Source organism: Triticum aestivum, chromosome 5A, assembly GCF_018294505.1.
Source record: "Triticum aestivum cultivar Chinese Spring chromosome 5A, IWGSC CS RefSeq v2.1, whole genome shotgun sequence".
NCBI classification, from domain to species: Eukaryota; Viridiplantae; Streptophyta; class Magnoliopsida; order Poales; family Poaceae; genus Triticum; species Triticum aestivum.
Genome location: NC_057806.1, coordinates 501,129,220 through 501,157,178, shown reverse-complemented (window position 1 = coordinate 501,157,178; position 27,959 = coordinate 501,129,220).

Genomic DNA, 27,959 nt, shown 5'->3' with positions numbered 1-27,959 from the left:
AGCATATCTTCCAAAATCTGATTGACTCTCTCGGTCTATCCATCCGTCTGTGGGTGAAAAGCTGTGCTGAACTCCAGTCTGGTACCTAAAGTTTCACGCAACTGATTCCAAAACTTTGAAGTAAATTGGGTTCCTCTATCTGATACGATACCCCTCGGAACTCCATGCAAACAAATGATCCTAGTCATGTATATCTTCGCCAACTTAGCACTGGTGTAAGTGGTTTTAACTGGAATAAAATGTGCTACCTTTGTCAGACGATCAACTACTACCCATATAGAGTCATAGCCTGATTTTGTCCTGGGTAGTCCTGTGATAAAATCCATGCCTATCTTATCCCACTTCCATTCGGGTATCGGCAATGGTTGTAACAATCCTGCTGGCTTCTGATGCTCTGCCTTTACTCTCTGACATACGTCACAAACTGCTACATATGCTGCAATATCCTTCTTCATTCCGGTCCACCAGAATGTTTCCTTTAAATCCAAATACATCTTGGTATTCCCTAGGTGAATCGAATACGGGGAATCATGTGCCTCTTGCAAAATCAACTTCCTGATCTACGGGTCATTTGGCACATAAACACGGTCCTCAAACCATAGGGTATCGTGCTCATCCTCACGAAATCCCTTTGATTTTCCTTCGCTCAATTTCTCTTTTATAGCAGAAATCTCCTTGTCAGATTTCTGAGCTTCTCTGATTTTATCCATCAATGTTGACTGAATCTCCAATGCTGCTACATAGCCTCTCGGAACTATTTCCAAACATAGCTCTCGAAGGTTTTCTGCTAACTCCTTTGGTACTTCTCCCGTCACTAGGGTGTTGACATGGCTCTTACGGCTCAATGCGTCAGCTACTACATTAGCTTTTCCGGGATGGTAATGCAATCTCATGTCATAATCCTTGATGAGCTCCAACCATCTCCTTTGTCTGAGGTTCAACTCCTTCTGAGTGAAAATGTACTTCAAACTCTTGTGATCCGTGTACACCTCACAATGATTTCCAATGAGGAAATGTCTCCATGTCTTCAATGCATGCACTACGGCTGCTAACTCCAAATCATGCGTGGCATAATTCAACTCATGAGGCTTCAGTTGTCGTGAAGCATACGAAACAACTCTTCCTTCCTGCATAAGCACTGCTCCAAGTCCTCGACGTGAAGCGTCACAATACACCTCATAATCCTTGGTCTGATCTGGCAAAATCAATACTGGTGAGGTAACCAAACGTTTCTTCAATTCCTGGAAACTAGCCTCACACTCCATAGTCCATTTGAACTTAGTATCCTTCTTTAACAACTCCGTCATAGGCTTCGCAATCTTTGAAAAATTCTCAATAAATCTCCGGTAGTATCCTGCGAGTCCAAGAAAACTCCGGATCTCTCCAACGGTCGTTGGTGCTTCCCATTCGGTTATGGTCTCAACCTTTGTGGGGTCAACTGCTATCCCTTCTCCGGATATAACATGTCCGAGGAATCCAACTTCCTTCAACCAAAACTCACATTTGCTGAATTTGGCGTATAACTGATGTTCCCTTAGTTTCTCCAAAACCAAACGCAAATGTTCCTTATGGTCCTCTTCATTCTTTGAATAAACCAGGATGTCATCAATGAACACTACGACGAACTTATCCAAAAACTCCATAAACACTTTGTTCATCAGGTTCATAAAATAGGCAGCTGCGTTAGTCAATCGAAATGACATAACGGTATACTCATACAGTCCATATCTCGTGGTGAATGCTGTCTTAGGTATGTCCTGCTCCCGAATCTTCAATTGATGGTACCCTGATCGCAAATCGATCTTGGAAAACACTTTAGCTCCTTGCAACCGATCAAACAGATCGTTGATCATTGGCAGTGGGTACTTGTTCTTGATGGTTACTTCGTTCAATCCTCGATAATCAACAACCATCCTTAACGATCCATCCTTCTTTTCCACTAGAAGTACGGGTGATCCCCAAGGCGAAGAACTTGGGCGAATGTAACTTTTATCCAATAACTCCTTAATCTGATTCTTAATTTCTACCAAATCCTTTGCTGGCATCCGGTATGGTTGCTTTGATATTGGGCCGGTACCTGGCAAAAGCTCAATTAAGAACTCTATGTCCCTATCCGGTGGCATGCCTGGCAACTCTTCTGGAAATACATCAGGAAAATCCTTTACCACTGGTACTTCCTCCTGCACGACTCCTGTTAGGCAATTTACTTGTGTCCTTTTTGGCACATGCCGGGATACATACTTGATCCTTCGTCCTTCTGGTGTGGTAAGCAAAATTGACTTACTAGCACACTCAATATTCCCTTCATACTTTGATAACCAATCCATGCCTAATATCACATCCAATCCTTTAGATTCCAATACTATTAGGTCTGAGGGAAACACATAGTTACCAATCCTTAATGGTAACCGATCACACCATCGTCTAGCCATATACTCCGCTCCTGGTGAGCTTACTAGCATGGGTGACCTAAGGGCTTGGGTTGGCAGGTTATATTTATCCACAAATCCCCTTGATATGTATGAATGCGATGCACCAGTGTCAAAAAGAACAAGTGCAGTAAATGTCTTAACCAAAAACTTACCGATTACTGCATCAGGCTGATCTTCAACCTCCTCCACATTAACGTGGTTCAGCTGTCCTCTATTGGAAGTGTTCGGCTTGTTCCCAGAGCTTCCATTGCCATTTCCATTCTGGCCTTCAGGACATTCATTGGCATAATGCCCAGTCTTGGAACACTCGAAACAGGCGACTTGACTCAGGTCTCTCTTGGTTGGGGTCGATGGGGTGGTCCGATTCTTGCCGTTGCTTCCTCCATTCCCATTACCATTCTTGTGGCCATTATGGTTGTGCGAACTACCTCCTCCATGGGTATGCTGAAAATGCACTCCCGGTTTAGGGGTAAAGCGAGGCTTCTGCTGGGCTCCAGAGTTGTACTTCCCCTGTCCATATTTCCTCTTGCGGTTCTCAATCTGCTGCTGCTTCCCTTCAATCATAAGAGCACGATCTACCAACTCCTGGTAGTTGTTGAAGGTGGCTACCATCAACTGCATACTCAACTCATCATTCAGTCCTTCTAGAAATTTCTCCTGCTTAGCTGCATCCATAGCAACGTCATCTGGGGAATAACGTGCTAGCTTACTAAACTCCTCCACATACTGGCCAACTGTCCTTCCTCCTTGGCGTAAGTTGCGAAACTCACGCTTCTTCATGGCCATAGCTCCTGCTGAAACATGGGCAGTGCAGAAAGCTTGCTGAAACTGATCCCATGTGACAGTGTCAACTGGGTAAGTGGATGTGAAATTCTCCCACCATGCTGCCGCGGGTCCGTCAAGCTGGTGAGCGGCAAACTTCACTTTCTCACCATCTGTGCATCCTGCAGTGGCCAACTCCCTTCCTATCTTGCGGAGCCAATCATCTGCTACAATCGGCTCGGTGCTACTGGAAAACACCGGTGGATTCAGCCTAAGGAAACATGCTAAGTGGTCAACAGGTGGTGGTGGTGGTGGGTTGTTGTTCTGCTGGTTCTGGACTAACATCTGCATCAATTGATTCTGCTGCTGGATCAACTGAGTGAGCTCCGGTGGAAAGGAAAATCCGGGGTCATGTCTCGGAGGCATCTGAGGGTTTAGAAAAGATGAGATATAAGAATAGAGGGGGTCTAAAGAGAAAACACTACCCATATGCACATGAGCAAATGCACACAAAATCACTTCATTCAATCAAACAAGGGCTTACAAACGGTCTAACTATCCCAAAAGTGCTCGAACTATTGTGTTTACATGGGGGAATACTACTAATATCTGGTTGTCATCTAGAAATTTGAACCGGTGGAAGACTCCATGATATCTGCTCCAGCTTCGTCTTCAAAGTCGGGTTCACTTGGATCCGAATCGGTGTCGTCGATGATGATGTAGTTGTCCGGACATGCGACGTACTCGTCTTCCTCCTTGGACGCTAACTTCCTCTTGAGTTCTTCAATCTCCTGCTTAAGATCGCCATTGTGTCTTGCTAGAGCTACGATCTCGTCCATGTAGTCCTTGCGTGTAGACTTCAGTTCTCCTTCTAGCTCGATGATCCTTGCCTTTGCATTCTTCAACTCTATCATATCATTGCACATCTGGTTCTCGTGGCGTCGAATGTGCTGGTTTAACTCCTGGATGAAAGATGCAATGGATCTATCCTTCTTGGTGCTGACTAACTCCCATTGTTCATCTCGGCATCCGCAAATCTGGTAGATAGTGTCCTTGAGGTCTTCTTGGTAAACTTCTCCAATGCGTCCCATGGTGATGTGAGCTGCCATACTCTTTCCTAGACTCCAAGTTGGTGCATTGAAAACACTATCTATGGGCTTCGTGATTGGTGCGTATGTCCTTCCCGGAACGTGAGCTTGAATCTTCCAGCGCTCCTCTTCAGGAAGAGTGGCGTTGAAGGTTCCCGTGAAGCTTGGTAATCCAATGTTCAGGTATCTAGTGACTTCCTTCAAGTGAAATCCAAAAGGTATGTCTTCGTCTGGTTGAGCGTACTTAATCTTCGCGTGCGTCATCCTAAAAGAGTAGAAAAGATGAGGAGTTAGAAAATTAGGAGAGAATGGTGATCTATGGCTTTAACTTAGTGGTCGTGTCCTACAGTCAGCGTGTGCTCTGATACCATCTCTGTGGCGACCCGACCCGAGTGGATCAAGTCTACTATGCTCAGGTGTTATCCCTGGATCAGTAATGCTGACACCACACAGTACATCGAAGGATTTATAGTAGAGTGGCAATCACACACTTATTACATCGTTGTCTCAAAAGAGAACTTATTACAATAAATATGGCTTAAGGCCATCTAATAATGATAACAGCGGAAGACTCGGAAGATAAATGGGTCCATCAACTCCAACGACATCACTGAGTATAGGACCACGACCTAAAAGCACCTTACTCGTCGTCTGAAAAGTCTGCAACATGAGAAGTTGCAGCCCGAAAACGGGTCAGCACATGGAATATGCTGGCAATGTAACACATAGAGAGTAATGGAATGAAACAGCTATACTATATGCATGTATGGCTGGTGGAAAACTCTATGGTTACAGTTTTGCGTAAAGCCAGTTTTTCCCTACTGCAAAGGAATAAATTTATTTAACTATCAGGGTGGTTGTTAAACATCGAGAATGGTTGACAGCATTCCGATCCCAATTAAGTGAACAATTAAAACCCAACAACATTAATTAGAAGTAACATGATGAGATTCACATGATATTCAAGTACTAGATACTCAAGTTGTCCATAACCGGGGACACGGCTAATCATGATTAGTTTGTACACTCTACAGAGGTTTGCGCACTTTTCCCCACAAGACTCGATCGCCTCCTTTTGGTTTCTCGCACTACATGGTGTTTGAGAAGACGGATGACCGAGACACAGTCTTTCAGAAGTGCTAGCACCTTACATGTTGGTAGACCGTACCACCTATATCCCCTACATCTGCTAGTCTACCCGTAAGAGTTCGCACAACTTAGTCAACTATGCCAGAGCCCATAATGGCTTGTGGCTGCACACGGAAGTTACTAGCATGAATGATCTTATGATCCCTTTGAGCCTGGGTGGCGGTCCGAAATAAAACAGGCAAGTCCTGATAGACATCAGGTGCCTCAATCCACCCAGATGTGTGTTTAAGTTGCCACCTTAAGTAAACCATTAAATTATCAATCTCACATCTGTCATGGATATCACTCACCCAATCCACGTCTACTAGCATAGCATGGCATAATAAGCAAACGTAGAAGTAACTCCCAAAGGTTTCATAATAATACAGGTGATAGGTACTACCTCATCTACTTCCCATCCCACAATTTAATTAGATCCTAATTATGCAATGTGAGAGGATTGATCTAATGCAATAAAACATGGGTTGTAGAAAAGGTATGATCAAAGTGTTACTTGCCTTGCTGAGAATCCGTGAGTCCTAGGGTTTTGAAGTAACAAGCGGCGCAATCCGGGTAATCTATCGCAGACAAACAACAAGCACACAATAAGTACTCATCTAATGCACAGGTAAAACTCAAACAAGAGAAAGAACCAGAAAGTTCAACTTAAGAACTCCGGTTGCAAAAGAAGAACGAACCGAACAAAAAAAACAGAAAACAAACGGCGGAAGAAAACAACTCGGTTCTAGCAAGTTGAATCTAGGTCAAATTTTACCGTAGCAAAAACTTGTTTAAGTTGATTAGACGGAACGGCGGTTTCGAAACGAAACTCTAGGCGCTTGAATCACCTGATTCCGATAAACGAGCGGAAAGAAAGACTAGAACGAAGATCGGATCTGAGATCGCGATCAGAAAGTCGCGGAATAAATCCGACGAAAAGGAAACGAAGAACGGTTAAACGAACGGGCGTTGTTAACCAGGAAAGATCGGTGATCACGTTCGTTGAGACGAACGGTCCGAAAGAAGAACGAAAACCGATCTAGGGTTTTCGGAAAAGAAACCGAAAAGAAAAACCGGAAAGAAAAGAAACCGGAAGAAAAAAGAGAGGAACCGGAACGGTTTCTAGAAGAAAAACCGAACCGAAGAAAGAAAAAGAGGCGCGGCGCAGGGCTACCTCAGGAGGCGGGCTCCGGCGGCGGCGGCTTAAGGCGGCGGCGGCGGCTTGGGGCTTGGGGTGGTGTGGGGGGAGGGGGGGGGTGTTGGGTATTTATATAGGAGGGGGGGGTGTTGCTTGGGGAAGGGGCAAGGGGCAAGGGCGGCGGCGGCGGCCTGGAGTCCTTCCAGGACTCGGCCTGGCGGCGGGGCTGGCTGGCGCGCGGGGCGGCTGGGCCGGCCTTGGCCCAGGCGGCTGGGCCTGCGGTCTCCTTTTTTTTAAGTCGGTTACGCGCGCAGAAAAACCAAAAGAAAAACTATCTAAACGAACTCCGAAAAATCTTAAGTAAATTTTCCCCGACTCCTAAAAATGAGTCGAACAAAATGAACTTTACTCCGGACCTAGAATGCAATTTTTGAAAACACGCATTTTTCCCTATCCAAAAAAATGCAAATAAACACCGGAAAATCCAAAATTTGATTTATTTATTAAATCTTCATTTTTCCTAGATTTGGGAAAAGTCATATTATTTCCCTCTCTCATATTTTGATATTGGAAAAATAATTGAAGATGAAATAAATAAATCAAATGATCCTCTTTTCAAAATTTGAGAAAACTCAAATATGAAAATAACGAAATCTCCAACTCTCTCCGTGGGTCCTTGAGTTGCATGAAATTTCTAGGATCAACCAAAATGCAAGAAAAATATGACATGCATGATGATCTAGTGTATAACATTCCAAATTGCAAATTTGGGATGTTACAATTATCCTTATTGCTGCTCAGAAGAATTACGTCCTGGAAGCACCGCTGGGTGCCAGGCCTGCTGCTGGAGCAACACCAGATGTTATGAACGTCTGGCAGAGCAAAGCTGATGACTACTCGATAGTTCAGTGTGCCATGCTTTACGGCTTAGAATCGGGACTTCAAAGACGTTTTGAACATCATGGAGCATATGAGATGTTCCAGGAGTTGAAGTTAATATTTCAAGCAAATGCCCGGATTGAGAGATATGAAGTCTCTAATAAGTTCTATAGCTGCAAGATGGAGGAGAACAGTTCTGTCAGTGAGCATATACTCAAAATGTCTGGGTATAATAATCACTTGATTCAATTGGGAGTTAATCTTCCGGATGATTGCATCATTGACAGAATTATCCAATCACTGCCACCAAGCTACAAGAGCTTCGTGATGAACTATAATATGCAAGGGATGAACAAGACTATTCTCGAGCTCTTCGCAATGCTGAAAGCTGCGGAGGTAGAAATCAAGAAGGAGCATCAAGTGTTGATGGTTAACAAGACCACTAGTTTCAAGAAAAAGGGCAAAGGGAAGAAGAAGGGGAACTTCAAAAAGAACGGCAAGCCAGTTGCTGCTCAGGAGAAGAAACCCAAGTCTGGACCTAAGCCTGAAACTGAGTGCTTCTACTGCAAGCAGACTGGTCACTGGAAGCGGAACTGCCCCAAGTATTTGGCAGATAAGAAGGATGGCAAGGTGAACAAAGGTATATGTGATATACATGTTATTGATGTGTACCTTACTAGAGCTCGCAGTAGCACCTGGGTATTTGATACTGGTTCTGTTGCTAATATTTGCAACTCGAAACAGGGACTACGGAATAAGCGGGCACTGGCAAAGGACGAGGTGACGATGCGCGTGGGAAACGGTTCCAAAGTCGATGTGATCGCGGTCGGCACGCTACCTCTACATCTACCTTCGGGATTAATATTAGACCTAAATAATTGTTATTTGGTGCCAGCGCTGAGCATGAACATTATATCTGGATCTTGTTTAATGCGAGATGGCTATTCATTTAAATCAGAGAATAATGGTTGTTCTATTTATATGAGTAATATCTTTTATGGTCATGCACCCTTGAAGAGTGGTCTATTCTTGTTGAATCTCGATAGTAGTAACACACATATTCATAATGTTGAAGCCAAAAGATGCAGAGTTGATAATGAGAGTGCAACTTATTTGTGGCACCGTCGTTTAGGTCATATCGGTGTAAAGCGCATGAAGAAACTCCATACTGATGGACTTTTGGAACCACTTGATTATGAATCACTTGGTACTTGCGAACCGTGCCTCATGGGCAAGATGACCAAAACACCGTTCTCCGGTACTATGGAGAGAGCAACAGATTTGTTGGAAATCATACATACAGATGTATGTGGTCCGATGAATATTAAGGCTCGTGGCGGATATCGTTATTTTCTCACCTTCATAGATGATTTAAGCAGATATGGGTATATCTACTTAATGAAACATAAGTCTGAAACATTTGAAAAGTTCAAGGAATTTCAGAGTGAAGTTGAAAATCATCGTAACAAGAAAATAAAGTTTCTACGATCTGATCGTGGAGGAGAATATTTGAGTTACGAGTTTGGTGTACATTTGAAAAATTGTGGAATAGTTTCGCAACTCACGCCACCCGGAACACCACAGCGTAATGGTGTGTCCGAACGTCGTAATCGTACTTTACTAGATATGGTGCGATCTATGATGTCTCTTACTGATTTACCGCTATCGTTTTGGGGTTATGCTTTAGAGACGGCCGCATTCACGTTAAATAGGGCACCATCAAAATTCGTTGAAACAACGCCTTATGAACTATGGTTTGGCAAGAAACCAAAGTTGTCGTTTCTTAAAGTTTGGGGCTGCGATGCTTATGTGAAAAAGCTTCAACCTGATAAGATCGAACCCAAATCGGAGAAATGTGTCTTCATAGGATACCCAAAGGAGACTGTTGGGTACACCTTCTATCACAGATCCGAAGGCAAGACATTCGTTGCTAAGAATGGATCCTTTCTAGAGAAGGAGTTTCTCTCGAAAGAAGTGAGTGGGAGGAAAGTAGAACTTGACGAGGTAACTGTACCTGCTTCTTTATTGGAAAGTAGTACATCACAGAAAACTGTTTCTACGACACCTACACCAATAAGTGAGGAAGCTAATGATGATGATCATGAAACTTCAGATCAAGATACTACTGAACCTCGTAGATCAACCAGAGTAAGATCCGCGCCAGAGTGGTACGGTAATCCTGTTCTGGAAGTCATGCTACTAGATCATGATGAACCTACGAACTATGAAGAAGCGATGGTGAGCCCAGATTCCGCAAAGTGGCTTGAAGCCATGAAATCTGAGATGGGATCCATGTATGAGAACAAAGTATGGACTTTGGTTGACTTGCCTGATGATCGGCAAGCAATTGAGAATAAATGGATCTTCAAGAGGAAGACTGATGCTGATGGTAATGTTACTGTCTACAAAGCTCGACTTGTCGCAAAAGGTTTTCGACAAGTTCAAGGGGTTGACTACGATGAGACCTTCTCACCCGTAGCGATGCTTAAGTCTGTCCGAATCATGTTAGCAATTGCCGCATTTTATGATTATGAAATTTGGCAGATGGATGTCAAAACTGCATTCCTGAATGGATTTCTGGAAGAAGAGTTGTATATGATGCAACCGGAAGGTTTTGTCGATCCAAAGGGAGCTAACAAAGTGTGCAAGCTCCAGCGATCCATTTATGGACTGGTGCAAGCCTCTCGGAGTTGGAATAAACGTTTTGATAGTGTGATCAAAGCATTTGGTTTTATACAGACTTTCGGAGAAGCCTGTATTTACAAGAAAGTGAGTGGGAGCTCTGTAGCATTTCTGATATTATATGTGGATGACATATTGCTGATTGGAAATGATATAGAATTTCTGGATGGCATAAAGGGATACTTGAATAAGAGTTTTTCAATGAAAGACCTCGGTGAAGCTGCTTACATATTAGGCATAAAGATCTATAGAGATAGATCAAGACGCTTAATTGGACTTTCACAAAGCACATACCTTGACAAGATTCTGAAGAAGTTCAAAATGGATCAAGCAAAGAAAGGGTTCTTGCCTGTGTTACAAGGTGTGAAGTTGAGTCAGACTCAATGCCCGACCACTGCAGAAGATAGAGAGAAAATGAAAGATGTTCCCTATGCTTCAGCCATAGGCTCTATCATGTATGCAATGCTGTGTACCAGACCTGATGTGTGCCTTGCTATAAGTTTAGCAGAGAGGTACCAAAGTAATCCAGGAGTGGATCACTGGACAGCGGTCAAGAACATCCTGAAATACCTGAAAAGGACTAAGGATATGTTTCTCATATATGGAGGTGACAAAGAGCTCACCGTAAAAGGTTACGTTGATGCAAGCTTTGACACTGATCCGGACGATTCTAAATCACAAACCGGATACATGGTTACATTAAACGGTGGAGCTGTCAGTTGGTGCAGTTCTAAACAAAGCGTCGTAGCGGGATCTACATGTGAAGCGGAGTACATAGCTGCTTCGGAAGCAGCGAACGAAGGAGTCTGGATGAAGGAGTTCATATCCGATCTAGGTGTCATACCTAGTGCATCGGGTCCAATGAAAATATTTTGTGACAATACTGGTGCAATTGCCTTGGCAAAGGAATCCAGATTTCACAAAAGGACCAAACACATCAAGAGACGCTTCAATTCCATCCGGGATCTAGTCCAGGTGGGAGACATAGAGATTTGCAAGATACATACGGATCTGAATGTTGCAGACCCGTTGACTAAGCTTCTTCCACGAGCAAAACATGATCAGCACCAAAGCTCCATGGGTGTTAGAATCATTGCAGTGTAATCTAGATTATTGACTCTAGTGCAAGTGGGAGACTGAAGGAAATATTCCCTAGAGGCAATAATAAAGTTATTATTTATTTCCTTATATCATGATAAATGTTTATTATTCATGCTAGAATTGTATTAACCAGAAACATAATACATGTGTGAATACATAGACAAACAGAGTGTCACTAGTATGCCTCTACTTGACTAGCTCGTTAATCAAAGATGGTTATGTTTCCTAACCATGAACAAAGAGTTGTTATTTGATTAACGAGGTCACATCATTAGTTGAATGATCTGATTGACATGACCCATTCCATTAGCTTAGCACCCGATCGTTTAGTATGTTGCTATTGCTTTTCTTCATGACTTATACATGTTCCTATGACTATGATATTATGCAACTCCCGTTTACCGGAGGAACACTTTGGGTGCTACCAAATGTCACAACGTAACTGGGTGATTATAAAGGAGCATTACAGGTGTCTCCAAAGGTAGATGTTGGGTTGGCGTATTTCGAGATTAGGATTTGTCACTCCGATTGTCGGAGAGGTATCTCTGGGCCCTCTCGGTATTACACATCACTTAAGCCTTGCAAGCATTGCAACTAAATGAGTTAGTTGCGGGATGATGTATTATAGAACGAGTAAAGAGACTTGCCGGTAACGAGATTGAACTAGGTATTGGAATACCGACGATCGAATCTCGGGCAAGTTACATAGCGATGACAAAGGGAACAACGTATGTTGTTATGCGGTCTGACCGATAAAGATCTTCGTAGAATATGTAGGAGCCAATATGGGCATCCAGGTCCCGCTATTGGTTATTGACCGGAGACATGTCTCAGTCATGTCTACATTGTTCTCGAACCCGTAGGGTCCGCACGCTTAAGGTTACGATGACAGTTATATTATGAGTTTATGCATTTTGATGTACCGAAGGTTGTTCGGAGTCCCGGATGTGATCACGGACATGACGAGGAGTCTCGAAATGGTCGAGACGTAAAGATTGATATATTGGAAGCCTATGTTTGGATATCGGAAGTGTTCCGGGTGAAATCGGGATTTTACCGGAGTACCGGGAGGTTACCGGAACCCCCCGGGATCTATATGGGCCTTAGTGGGCTTTAGTGGAAAGGAGAAAGGGGCAGCCCAAGGTGGCTGTGCGCCTCCCCCCTTCCCCTAGTCCTATTAGGACTAGGAGAGGTGGCCGGCCCCCTCTCTCTCTTTCCCCCCTCCGCGAATCCTATTCCAACTAGGATTGGGGGGGGGGGAATCCTACTCCCAGAGGGAGTAGGACTCTCCTGGCGCGCCACACCTTGGCCGGCCAGCCTCCCCCCTCTAGTCCTTTATATACTGAGGTAGAGGCACCCTAGAACACACAAGTTGATCCACGTGATCTATTCCTTAGCCGTGTGCGGTGCCCCCAGCCACCACATTCCTCGATAATACTGTAGCGGAGTTTAGGCGAAGCCCTGCTGCTGTAGTGCATCAAGATCATCACCATGCCGTCGTGCTGACGGAACTCTTCCCCGACACTTTTCTGGATCGGAGTCCGGGGATTGTCATCGAGCTGAACGTGTGCTCGAACTCGGAGGTGCCGTAGTTTCGGTACTTGATCGGTGGATCGTGAAGACGTACGACTACTTACTCTACGTTGCGTCAACGCTTCCGTAGTCGGTCTGCGTGGGTACGTAGACAACACTCTCCCCTCTCGTTGCTATACATCACATGATCTTGCGTGAGCGTAGGTAAATTTTGAAATTACTACGAAACCCATCAGTATTGAGATACCGACGATCGAATCTCGGGCAAGTAACATATCGATGACAAAGGGAACAACGTATGTTGTTATGCGGTCTGACCGATAAAGATCTTCGTAGAATATATAGGAGCCAATATGGGCATCCAGGTCCCGCTATTGGTTATTGACCGGAGACGTGTCTCGGTCATGTCTACATTGTTCTCGAACCCGTAGGGTCCGCACACTTAAGGTTTCGATGACAGTTATATTATGAGTTTATGAGTTTTGATGTACCGAAGGAGTTCGGAGTCCCGGATGAGATCGGGGACATACTGAGGAGTCTCGAAATGGTCGAGATGTAAAGATTGATATATTGGACGACTATATTCGGACATCGGAAAGGTTCCGAGTGATTCGGGTATTTTTCGGAGTACCGGGTAGTTACGGGAGAAGCAATGGGCCTTGATGGGCTTTAGTGGGAAGAGGAGAAAGGGCCAAGGGGCTGCTGCGCCTCCCCTCCCCTCTAGTCCGAATTGGACTAGGGAAAAGGGGGCCGGCCACCTCTCCTTCTCCTCCACTTCCTTCTCCATTCCTCCCCTCTTGGTGGACTCCTACTAGGACTTGGAGTCCTAGTAGGACTCCACATCCTGGCCGCACCAATTGCCTTGGCCGGCCTCCTCCTCCTCCATCCTTTATATACTGAGGCAAGGGGCACCCCATAGACAAGTTGATCCACGTGATCTTATTCTTAGCCGTGTGCGGCGCCCCCTGCCACCATAGTCCTCTATAATATTGTAGTGGTGCTTAGGCGATGCCCTGCGACAGTAGTACATCAAGATCGTCACCACGCTGTCGTGCTGACGGAACTCTTCCCCGACACTTTGCTGGATCGGAGTCCGGGGATCGTCATCGAGCTGAACATGTGCTAGAACTCGGAGGTGCCGTAGTTTCGGTGCTTGATCGGTCGGGCCGTGGAGACGTACGACTACATCAACCAAACGCTTCCGTTGTCGATCTACAAGGTACGTAGATCATACTCTCCCCTCGTTGCTATGCATCACCATGATCTTGCGTGTGCGTAGGAATTTTTTTGAAATTACTACGTTACCCAACAGTGGCATCCGAGCCTAGGTTTTTATGGTTTGATGTTATATGCACGAGTAGAACACAAGTGAGTTGTGGGCGATATAAGTCATATTGCTTACCAGCATGTCATACTTTGGTTCGGCGGTATTGTTGGATGAAGTGGCCAGACCGACATTACGCGTACGCTTACGCGAGACCGGTTCTCCCGACGTGCTTTGCACATAGGTGGCTTGCGGGTGACAGTTTCTCCAACTTTAGTTGAACCAAGTGTGGCTACGCCCGGTCCTTGTGAAGGTTAAAACAGCACCAACTTGACAAACTATCGTTGTGGTTTTGATGCGTAGGTAAGATTGGTTCTTGCTTAAGCCCGTAGCAGCCACGTAAAACTTGCAACAACAAAGTAGAGGACGTCTAACTTGTTTTTGCAGGGCATGTTGTGATGTGATATGGTCAAAACGTGATGAGATATAAGTTTTTGTATGAGATGATCATGTTTTGTTAGAGTTATCGGCAACTGGCAAAAGCCTTATGGTTGTCTCTTTATTGCATAAGATGCAAGCGCCAAATAATTGCTTTACTTTATCGCTGTGCGATAGCAATAGTTGCAAGAGCAATAGTTGGCGAGACGACCGTGTGACGACACATTGATATAGATCAAGATGATGGAGATCATGGTGTCATGCCGGTGACGGTAGAGATCATGATAGTACTTTGGAGATGGAGATCAAAGGCGCAAGATGATGATGGCCATATCATGTCACATATTTTGATTGCATATGATGTTTATCTTTTATACATCTTATTTTTGCTTAGTTTGACGGTAGCATTTTAAGATGATCTCTCACTAATCATCAAGAAGTGTTCTCCCTGAGTATGCACCGTTGCGAAAGTTCTTCGTGCTGAGACACCACGTGATGATCGGGTGTGATAGGCTCTATGTTCAAATACAACGGGTGCAAAACAGTTGCACACGCGGAATACTCAGGTTATACTTGACGATCCAAGCATATACAGATATGGCCTCGGAACACGGAGACCGAAAGGTCGAGCGTGAATCATATAGTAGATATGATCAACATAGTGATGTTCACCAATGAAACTACTCCATCTCACGTGATGATCGGACATGGTTTAGTTGATTTGGATCACGTAATCACTTAGAGGATTAGAGGGATGTCTATCTAAGTGGGAGTTCTTAAGTAATATGATTAATTGAACTTTAATTTATCATGAACTTAGTCCTGGTAGTATTAGCATATCTATGTTGTAGATCAATAGCTCGCGTTGTTGTTTCATATGTTTATTTTGATATGTTCCTAGAGAAAATTGTGTTGAATGTTAGTAGCAATGATGCGGATTGGATCCGTGATCTAAGGTTTATCCTCATTGCTGCACAGAAGAATTATGTCCTTGATGCACCGCTAGGTGACGGACCTATTGCAGGAGCAGATGCAGACGTTATGAACGTTTGGCTAGCTCAATATGATGACTACTTGATAGTTTAGTGTACCATGCTTAACGACTTAGAATCGGGACTTCAAAGACGTTTTGAACGTCATGGACCATATGAGATGTTCCAGGAGTTGAAGTTAATATTTCAAAGCAAATACCCGAGTTGAGAGATATGAAGTCTCCAACAAGTTCTATAGCTAAAAGATGGTGGAGAATCGCTCAACTAGTGAGCATGTGCCCAGATTATCTGAGTACTACAATCGCTTGAATCAAGTGGGAGTTAATCTTCCAGATAAGATAGTGATTGACAGAATTCTCTAGTCACCATCACCAAGTTAGTAGAACTTCGTGATGAACTATGATATGCAAGGGATAACGGAAACGATTCCCAAGCTCTTCATAATGCGGAAATTGACGAAGGTAGAAATCGAGAAAAACATCAAGTGTTGATGGTAGACAAGACCACTAGTTTCAAGAAAAGGGCAAAGGGAAGAAGGGGAACTTCAAGAAGAACAGCAAGCAAGTTGCTGCTCAAGTGAAGAAGCCCAAGTCTGGTCCTAAGCCTGAGACTAAGTGCTTCTACTGCAAAGGGACTGGTCACTGGAAGCGGAACTACCCCAAGTGATTGGCGGATAAGAAGGATGGCAAAGTGAACATAAGTATATTTGATATACATGTTATTGATGTGTACTTTACTAGTGTTTATAGCAACCCCTCAGTATTTGATACTAGTTCAGTTGCTAAGATTAGTAACTCGAAACGGGAGTTGCAGAATAAACAGAGACTAGTTAAGGGTGAAGTGACGATGTGTGTTGGAAGTGGTTCCAAGATTGATATGATCATCATCGCACACTCCCTATACTTTCGGGATTAGTGTTGAACCTGAATAAGTGTTATTTGGTGTTTGCGTTAAGCATGAATATGATTTGATCATGTTTATTGTAATACGGTTATTCATTTAAGTAAGAGAATAAATTGTTGTTCTGTTTACATGAATAAAACCTTATATGGTTACACACCCAATGAAAATAGTTCGTTGGATCTCGATCGTAGTGATACACATAATCATAATATTGAAACCAAAAGATGCAAAGTTAATAATGATAGTGCAACTTATTTGTAGCACTGCCGTTTAGGTCATATTGGTGTAAAGCGCATGAAGAAACTCCATGCTGATGGGATTTTGGAATCACTTGATTATGAATCACTTGATGCTTGCGAACCATGCCTCGTGGGCAAGATGACTAAGACTCCGTTCTCCGGAGCGAGCAACTGACTTATTGGAAATAATACATACTGATGTATGCGGTCCGATGAGTGTTAAGGCTCACGGCAAGTATCGTTGTTTTCTGAACTTCACAGATGATTTGAGCAGATATGGGTATATCTACTTGATGAAACATAAGTCTAAAACATTTGAAAAGTTCAAAGAATTTCAAAGTGAAGTGGAAAATCATTGTGACAAGAAAATAAAGTTTCTACGATCTGATCGCGGAGACAAATATTTGAGTTACGAGTTTGGTCTTCAATTAAAACAATGTGGAATAGTTTCACAAACTCATGCCACATGCAACACCACAGCATAATGGTGTGTCCGAACATCATAACTGTACTTTATTGGATATAGTGCAATCTATGATGTCTCTTACCGATCTACCACTATCGTTTTGGGGTTATGCATTAGAGACAACTGCATCCACGTTAAAAGGGCACCATCTAAATCTGTTGAGACGACACCGTATGAACTGTGGTTTGGCAAGAAACCAAAGTTGTCGTTTCTTAAAGTTTGGGGTTGCAATGCTTATGTGAAAAAGTTTCATCCTGATAAGCTCAAACCCAAATCGGAGAAATATGTCTTCATAGGATACCCAAAGAGACTGTTGGGTACACCTTCTATCACAAATCCGAAGGCAAGACTTTTGTTGCTAAATTCGGAGTTTTTCTAGAGAAGGAGTTTCTCTCGAAAGAAGTGAGTGGGAGGAAAGTAGAACTTGATGAGGTAACTGTACCTGCTCCCTTATTGGAAAGTAGTTCATCACAGAAATCTGTTCCTGTGACTACTACACCAATTAGTGAGGAAGCTAATGATGATGATCATGTAACTTCAGATCAAGTTACTACCAAATCTCATAGGTAAACCAGAGTGAGATCCACACCAGAGTGGTACGGTAATCCTATTCTGGAAGTCATGTTACTAGACCATGACGAACTTGCGAACTATGAGGAAGCGATGATGAGCCCAGATTCCGCAAAATGGTTTAAGGCCATGAAATCTGAGATATGATCCATGTATGAGAACAAAGTATGGACTTTGATGGATTTGCCCGATGATCGGCAAGCCATAGAAAATAAATGGATCTTCAAGAGGAAGACGGATGCTAATAGTAGTGTTACTATCTACAAAGCTAGAATTGTTGCAAAAGGTTTTCGACAAGTTCAAGGTATTGACTACGATGAGATTTTCTCACTCGTATCTATGCTTAAGTCTGTTCGAATCATGTTAACAATTGCCGCATTTTATGAAATCTGGCAAATGGATAAAAAAACTGCATTCCTTAATGGATTTACTAAAGAAGAGTTGTATACGATGCAACTAGAAGGTTTTGTCGATCCTAAAGGTGTTAACTAAATATGCAAGCTCCAGCGATCCATCTATGGACTGGTGCAAGAATCTCGGAGTTGGAATATACGCTTTGATAAGTTGATCAAAACATATAGTTTTATACAGACTTGCAGTGAAGCCTGTATTTACAAGAAAGTGAGTGGGAGCACTACATCATTTCTGATAAAGTATATGTGTATGACATATTGTTGATCGAAAATAATGTAGAATTATTCTGCAAAGCATAAAGGAGTGTTTGAAAGGAGTTTTTCAAAGAAAGACCTCGGTAAAGCTGCTTACATATTGTGTATCAAGATCTATAGAGATAGATCAAGACGCTTGATAAGTTTTTCAATGAGTACATACCTTGACAAGATTTTGAAGTAGTTCAAAATGGAACAGTCAAAGAAAAAGTTTCTTGCCTGTGTTACAAGGTGTGAAGTTGAGTAAGACTCAAAGCCCGACCACGGCAGAAGATAGAAAGAGAATGAAAGTCATTCCCTATGCCTCAGTCATAGGTTCTATAAAGTATGCCATGCTGTGTACCAGATCTATTGTATACCATACACTGTGTTAAGAGAGGGAGTACAATAGTGATCTAAGAGTAGATCAATGGACAGCAGTCAAAATTATCCTTACTGGAATAAGGATATGTTTCTCGATTACGGAGGTGACAAAAGGTTCGTCGTAAAGGGTTACGTCGATGCAAGCTTTGACACTGATCCAGATGACTCTAAGTCTCAATCTGGATACATATTAAAAGTGGGAGGAATTAGCTAGAAGTAGCTCCATGCAGAGCATTGTTGACATAGAAATTTGCAAAATACATGCGGATCTGAATTTGGCAGACCCGTTGACTAAACTTCTCTCACAAGCAAAACATGATCACTTTTTGGGTCTTAATCACATAGCGATGTGAACTAGATTATTGAATCTAGTAAACCCTTTGGGTGTTAGTCACATGGAGATGTGAACCAATCACATAAAGATGTGAACTATTGATGTTAAATCACATGGCGATGTGATCTAGATTATTGACTCTAGTGCAAGTGGGAGACTGAAGGAAATATGCCCTAGAGGCAATAATAAAGTTATTATTTATTTCCTTATATCATGATAAATGTTTATTATTCATGCTAGAATTGTATTAACGGGAAACATAATACATGTGTGAATACATAGACAAACAGAGTGTCACTAGTATGCCTCTACTTGACTAGCTCGTTAATCAAAGATGGTTATGTTTCCTAACCATGAAAAAGGAGTTGTTATTTGATTAACGGGATCACATCATTAGTTGAATGATCTGATTGACATGACCCATTCCATTAGCTTAGCACCCGATCATTTAGTATGTTGCTATTGCTTTCTTCATGACTTATACATGTTCCTATGACTATGAGATTATGCAACTCCCGTTTGCCGGAGGAACACTTTGTGTGCTACCAAACGTCACACCGTAACTGGGTGATTATAAAGGTGCTCTACAGGTGTCTCCAAAGGTACATGTTGGGTTACCGTATTTCGAGATTAGGATTTGTCACTCTGATTGTCGGAGAGGTATCTCTAGGCCCTCTCGGTAATACACATCACTGAAGCCTTGCAAGCATTGCAACTAATGAGTTAGTTGCAGGATGATGTATTACGGAACGAGTAAAGAGACTTGCCGGTAACGAGATTGAACTAGGTATTGAGATACCGACGATCGAATCTCGGGCAAGTAACATACCAATGACAAAGGGAACAACGTATGTTGTTATGCGGTCTGACCGATAAAGATCTTCGTAGAATATGTAGGAGCCAATATGGGCATCCAGGTCCCGCTATTGGTTATTGACCGGAGACGTGTCTCGGTCATGTCTACATTGTTCTCGAACCCGTAGGGTCCGCACGCTTAAGGTTTCGATGACAGTTATATTATGAGTTTATGAGTTTTGATGTACCGAAGGAGTTCGGAGTCCCGGATGAGATCGGGGACATGCCGAGGAGTCTCGAAATTGTCGAGATGTAAAGATTGATATATTGGACGACTATATTCGGACATCGGAAAGGTTTCGAGTGATTCGGGTATTTTTCGGAGTACCGAGTAGTTACGGGAGAAGCAATGGGCCTTGATGGGCTTTAGTGGGAAGAGGAGAAAGGGCCAAGGGGCTGCTGCGCCTCCCCTCCCCTCTAGTCCGAATTGGACTAGGGAAAAGGGGGCCGGCCACCTCTCCTTCTCCTCCACTTCCTTCTCCCTTCCTCCCCTCTTGGTGGACTCCTACTAGGACTTGGAGTCCTAGTAGGACTCCACATCCTGGCCGCACCAATTGCCTTGGCCGGCCTCCTCCTCCTCCATCCTTTATATACTGAGGCAAGGGGCACCCCATAGACAAGTTGATCCACGTGATCTTATTCTTAGCCGTGTGCGGCGCCCCCTGCCACCATAGTCCTCGATAATATTGTAGCGGTGCTTAGGCGAAGCCCTGCGATAGTAGTACATCAAGATCGTCACCGCGCCGTCGTGCTAACGGAACTCTTCCCCGAAACTTTGCTGGATCGGAGTCCGGGGATCGTCATCGAGCTGAACGTGTGCTAGAACTCGGAGGTGCCGTAGTTTCGGTGCTTGATCGGTCGGGCCGTGGAGACGTACGACTACATCAACCAAACGCTTCCGTTGTCGATCTACAAGGTACGTAGATCACACTCTCCCCTCGTTGCTATGCATCACCATGATCTTGCGTGTGCGTAGGAATTTTTTTGAAATTACTACGTTACCCAACATGGTTCACAAGCATCAAGTGATTCATAATCAAGTGATTCCAAAAGCCCATCAACATGGAGTTTCTTCATGTGCGTTTTACACCAATATGACCTAAACGGTAGTGCCAAAAATAAGTTGCACTATCATTATTAACTTTGCATCTTTTGGCTTCAATATTATGAATATGTGTATCACTACGATCGAGATTCAATGAACCATTTATATTGAGTGTATGACCATAGATGTTTTTATTCATGTAAATAGAACAATAATTATTCTTTGACTTGAATGAATAACTGTATTGCAATAAACATGATTCAATCATATTCATTCTCAATGCAAACACCAAATAACATTTATTTTAGGTTCAACACTAATCCCGAAGGTAAAGGGAGTGTGCGATGGTGATCTTATCAACCTTGGAATCACTTCCAACACACATCATCACATCACCCTTAACTAGTCTCTGTTTATTTTGCAACTCCCACTTCGAGTTACTACTGTTAGCAACTGAACCAGTATCAAATACCGAGGGGTTGCTATAAACACTAGTAAAGTACACAACAATAACATGTATAGCCAAGATACCTTTGTTCACTATGCCATCCTTCTTATCCGCCAAGTATCTAGGGCAGTTCCACTTCCAATGACCATTTCCTTTGTAGTAGAAGCACTCAGTTTCAGGCTTGGGTCTAGCTTTGGGGTTCTTCATGAGAGTAGCAACTTGCTTTCTATTATTCTTTGAAGTTCCTCTTTCTTTCCCTTTGCCCTTGTCTTGAAACTAGTGGTCTTGTTAACCATCAAAACTTGATGCTATTTCTTGATTTCTACCTTCGCCGACTTCAGCATCGCGGACAGCTTGGGAATTAGTTTCGTCATCTCTTGCATATTATAGTTCATCACTAAGTTCTAGTAACTTGGTGATAGTGACTAGAGAACTTTATCAATTACTATCTTATCTAGAAGATTAACTCCCACTTGATTCAAGCAATTGTAGTACCCAGACAATCTGAGCACATGCTCACTGGTTGAGCTATTCTCCTCCATCTTGTAGGCAAAGTACTGTCAGAGGTCTCACACCTCTCAACACAGGCATGAGTAGGAAATACCAATTTCAACTCTTAGAACATCTTATATGTTCCGTGGCATTCAAAACATTTTTGAAGTCCCGGTTCTAAGCCATAAAGCATGGTGCACTAAACTATTATGTAGTCATCGTACCGAGCTTTGTCAAATGTTCGTAACATGTGCATCTGCTCCTTCAATAGGTCTGTCACCTAGCGGTGCATCAAGGACATAATTCTTCTATGCAACAATGAGGATAAACCTCAGATCACGGACCTATTCTGCATCATTTCTACTATCATCTTTCAACTTAGTTTTCTCTAGGAACATATCATAAATAAAACGGGGAAGCTATACACGAGCTATTGATCTACAACATAGATATGCAAATACTATCAGGACTAAGTTCATGATAAATTTAAGTTCAATTTAATCAAATTACTTAAGAACTCCCACTTAGATAGACATCCCTCGAGTCATCTAAATGATCACGTGATCCATATCAACTAAACCATGTACGATCATCATGTGAGATGGAGTAGTTTTCAATGGTGAACATCACTATGTTGATCATATCTACTATATGATTCACGCTCGACCTTTTGGTCTTAGTGTTCCGAGGCCATACCTGCATATGCTAGGCTCGTCAAGTTTAGTCCGAGTATTCTGCATGTGCAAAACTGGCTTGCACCCATTGTATGTGAACATAGAGCTTATCACACCCGATCATCACGTGGTGTATCGGAACGATGAACTATAGCAACGGTGCATACTTAGGGAGAACACTTATACCTTGAAATTTAGTGAGAGATCATCTTATAATGCTACCACCGAACTAAGCAAAATAAGATGCATAAAGGATAAACATCACATGCAATCAATATAAGTGATATGATATGGCCATCATCATCCTGTGCCTTTGATCTCCATCTCCAAAGCACCGTCACGATCACCATCATCACCGGCTTGACACCTTGATCTCCATCGAAGCATCGTTGTCATCTCGCCAACTATTGCCTTCATGACTATCGCTACCGCTTAGTGATAAAGTAAAGCAATTACATGGCGATTGCATTTCATACAATAAAGCGACAACCATATGGCTCCTGCCAGTTGCCGATAACTATGTTACAAAACATGATCATCTCATACAATAAAATTTAGCATCATGTCTTAACCATATCACATCACAACATGCCCTACAAAAACAAGTTAGACGTTCTCTACTTTATTGTTGCAAGTTTTACGTGGCTGCTACGGGCTGAGCAAGAACTGTTCTTACCTACGCATCAAAACCGCAACGATTTTTCATCAAGTGTGCTGTTTTAACCTTCAACAAGGACCGGGCGTAGTCACACTCGATTCAACTAAATTTGGAGAAACTGACACCCGCCAGCCACCTATGTGCGAAGCACGTCGGTAGAACCAGCCTCGCGTAAGTGTACGCGTAATGTCGGTCCGGGCCGCTTCATCCAACAATACCGCCGAATCAAAGTATGACATGCTGGTAAGCAATATGACTATTATCACCCACAACTCTTTGTGTTCTACTCGTGCATAGACTTGGCTCGGATGCCACTTTTGGGGAACGCAATAATTTCAAAAAAAATTATACACACATGCAAGATCCATCTAGGTGATGCATAGCAACGAGAGGGGAGAGTGTTGTCTACGTACCCTCGTAGACCGTAAGTGGAAGCATTATGACAACACGGTTGATGTAGTCGTACGTCTTCACGATCTGACTGATCCTAGCACCGAAGGTACGGCACCTTCGTGATCTGCACATGTTCAGCTCGGTGACGTCCCATGAACTATAGATCCAGCTGAGTGTCGAGGGAGAGCTTCATCAGCACGACGGCATGATGACGGTGATGATGAAGCTACCAACACAAGGCTTCGCCTAAGCTCTACAACGATATGACCGAGGTGTAAATTTGCGGAGGGGGGCACCACACACGGCTAAACAATCAACTTATGTGTCTATGGGGTGCCCCCTCCCCCATATATAAAGGAGTGGAGGAGGGGGAGGGCCGGCCCTCTATGGTGGGAGTAGGATTTCCCCCCTTCCCTAGTTGGATTAGGAGATTAAGGAAGGGGGAGAGAGGGGGAAGGAAAGGGGGGCCGGCCCCCCACCCAATTCAGATTAGGCTTGAGGGGGACGCGACCCCTCCAAGGCTCCCTTCTCCTCTCTCCCACTATGGCCCAATAAGGCCCATATATTTCCCAGGGGATTCCGGTAACCTCCCGGTACTCCGGTAAATGCCCAAACTCACCGGAAACCATTCTGATGTCCAAACATAGTCATCCAATATATCGATCTTCATGTCTCGACTATTTCGAGACTCCTCGTCATGTCTGTGATCATATCCGGGACTCCGAACAACCTTCGGTACATCAAAACACATAAACTCATAATACCATCGTCACCAAACGTTAAGCGTGCGGACCCCTATGGTTTCGAGAACTATGTAGACATGACCGAGACTCATCTCCGGTCACTAATCAATAGCGGAACATGGATGCTCATATTGGTTCCTACATATTCTATGAAGATCTTTATCGGTCAAACCGCACAACAACATACATAGTTCCCTTTGTCATCGGTATGTTACTTGCCCGAGATTTGATCGTCGGTATCTCAATACCTAGTTCAATCTCGTTACCGGAAAGTCTCTTTACTCGTTCCGTAATGCATCATCCCGCAACTAACTCATTAGTCACAATGCTTGCAAGGCTTATAGTGATGTGCATTACCGAGAGGGCCCAGAGATACCTCTGCGATACTCGGAGTGACAAATCCTAATCTAAATCTATGCCAACTCAACAAACACCATCAGAGACACCTCTAGAGTATCTTTATAATCACCCAGTTACGTTGCGATGTTTGATAGCACACTAAGTGTTCCTCCGGTATTCGGGAGTTGCATAATCTCATAGTCATATGAACATGTATAAGTTATGAAGAAAGCAATAGCAATAAAACGATCAAAGTGCTAAGCTAGTGGATGGGTCAAGTCAATCACATAATTCTCTAATGATGTGATCCCGTTCATCAAATGACAACTCTTTTCTCCATGGCTAGCAAACTTAACCATCATCGATTAACGAGCTTGTCAAGTAGAGGCATAATAGTGACACTCTGTTTGTCTATGTATTCACACATGTACTAAGTTTCCGGTTAATACAATTCTAGCATGAATAATAAAGATTTATCATGATATAAGGAAATATAAATAACAGCTTTATTATTGCCTCTAGGGCATATTTCCTACAATATCAACATTGCATTAAAATGATTGTGATGTAGTATGATGATATGGTATCGTCCTCTGAATGTTCGAGTGGCTTGACTTGGCACATGTTCATGCATGTAGTTGAATCAAAACCAACATAGCCTCTATGATATTTATGTTCATGGTGTTCATATCCTACTCATGCTAGTGTCCAATGTTACTTATGCATAATGCATGTTTATGACCGTTGTTGCTCTCTAGTTGGCCGCTTCTCAATCTAATTGCTAGCCTTTGCTTGTACTAAGTGGGAACTCTGCTTGTACATCAAAAACCATGAACCTAAAGTTATTCCAGATGAGTCCACCATACCTACCTATATGCAGTATTACCTTACCGTCCTAAGTAAATTTGCATGTGCCACCTCTAAAAACTTCTAAATAAATATCCTTTTTGTGTGCCTGGATCGTTCATGGAATGACAGGAGGTGGTCGGTATCTTCCATGGTAAGCGGGTTATTCTTAGGTCAAGTGTTTATTCACTCGCCATCGCACGAGAAAAGGGCGGTAATAGGGATGTCCAGTCCCAAACTGCAAACAGAAAAAGATTTGATCTCTCAAATAATCAAACAAAAACTCCCAATGGAGTCAAAACCTTTACTTTATCGCTTGGGAACCGCCACTAGCGTGCTTAGCATGGAAGATATTGAAAACCGATGGTCCTGAAGTAAATGAGAAAGGTGCATGTCTCAAAATATCATTTATCTCCGTTTTAAAAACTTGAGCTCTGGCACCTCTGCAAATCACTACTTCCCTCTACGAAGGGACTATCTATTTACTTTTATGTTGTGTCATCACCTTCTAAAACAAGCGCTAGAACCTGAGAGCATAGTTGTCATGACTTATGCATTGTGTTTAGCTAATGTTGGGTGCATCATGACTAGATCTTTTCTACCATGAATTACAATGTTTAGTCACTGCTTGAACTTTGGAGGTGCTCTGCATTTATGTTTTGCGGTCTCAGAAAGGGCTAGCGAGATACCACTATTGTCATATTATATCACGGGTGTTTTGACAACGTGTTGCTGTTTGAGATACCTTATTATTGCTCGCTAGCTAATTATGTCATTGATATGAGTCATTATAATCTTTAAGAGTTATCGTCGGCATGATTAGTTATAATGTTAGCTGAAAACCTGGGTGTTGTTTAAGCTTATTTATGCAACCAAGAGCAAAACAGTTCGTAAAAGTTTTTTCTTTCACTTTCAGTTTATCAACTGAATTGCTCGAGGACAAGCAAATGTTTAAGCTTGGGGGAGTTGATACGTCTCCAACGTATCTTCTTTTCCTAACGCTTTTCCTCTTTGTTTTGGACCCTAATTTGCATGATTTGGATGAAACTAACCCTGGACTGACGCTGTTTTCAGCAAAACTACCATGGTGTTGTTTTTGTGTAGAAATAAAAGTTCTCGTAATGGAATGAAACTTTGCGAGGAATTTTTATATAATAAATAAGAATTTCTGGAGCCAAGACCTACCGGAGAGGGGCCCCTGGGTGGGTGATGAAGCTATGTACCTAGGGTAGGGTCATGGACCTGTCCTAACTGCCCTACCCAAGGACACCTCTAGAACAAATCACCTTTCAATCGACTTGGAGGTGTTCCACTCGACAGACTCGAAGACATTCGACCAAGAAGCAATTACTCGACCAAGATCCAACCACTCGACGGCCAGGAGACCTAAAGTCACTCCGCACGCCAACGGTCGGTCATTAAGTATCTTTTATGGTCATCATAGCACTTTATTACTAGCGTTATCAGTAACACCCTGCCTTAATGTACATTGAACCCTTCGTAACGTGGGCTGGTCGGGGTCCTGGCGCACTCTATATAAGCCACCCCCTCCTCCGAGAGAAGGGTTCGCACCTCTGTAACTCATACTCACATAATCCAGTTGACCGCCTCCGGGCTCCGAGACGTAGGGCTTTTACTTCCTCCGAGAAGGGCCTGAACTCGTAAACCTTGCGTCCTTACAACTTCTCCATAGCTAAGATCTCGCCTCTCCATACTTACCCCCCTACATTACTGTCAGACTTAGAACCACGACAGTTGGCGCCCACCGTGGGGCAGGTGTTTTAGCGTTTTGTTGGAGGAGTTGCGATCTTTTCCGACCCGAATCATCATGGTTTTCGATAGAGTTTTGGTGGAGGGCCGCGAGATCCGTCTCGGCGCGCTCACGTTCATCGCCGACGACTCCGCCTGGCTTTAGGAGGCTCCGCTCAATGTGGACGCGCTCCCTGTCCGCGGGGCAACGCACTTTAGCGCGTGCGTCCGCAGCGTTCTCCTGCGGCAACCGTCGACCCCCTACCGGCCGGCTCCTGTGTTGTCCTCCCTCCCCGTTTCCCGCCGGCGCAAGCGCTCTGGTCGGTCGAGACTTCAGCGGTGGGTGAGACACACGGTGGCCCGTCAGTCGGCCACCTCTCAAGTCACGGCGATCGAGCCCGACGAATCCCTCTACGGCCTGTTCGACTGGCTCCGAAGAGACTGCATCCGAGTGCGATAGCAGCAATCCGGCGGCGGAGGTTCTGATGGTCGATGGACCGCCCAGTCCCCCCGGTTTTGCCCACACCGACGGAGGCGCAGGAGGAGGCGACCCGTCGCGTCCCCATGAGGAGTATCTTCCCGAGCCTCTCACGTCGCTGCAGAGAGAAGAACTTCGCCGCCGGAATGTGGATGCGCTGCACACTCCTATCGTCGGAGAAACCCCCGAGGCTCGTGCCTTGGAGGACGCGCGCCTGGCAAACTTGGCTGAGCGCACTCGACTGGAGAACCTCCAGCGA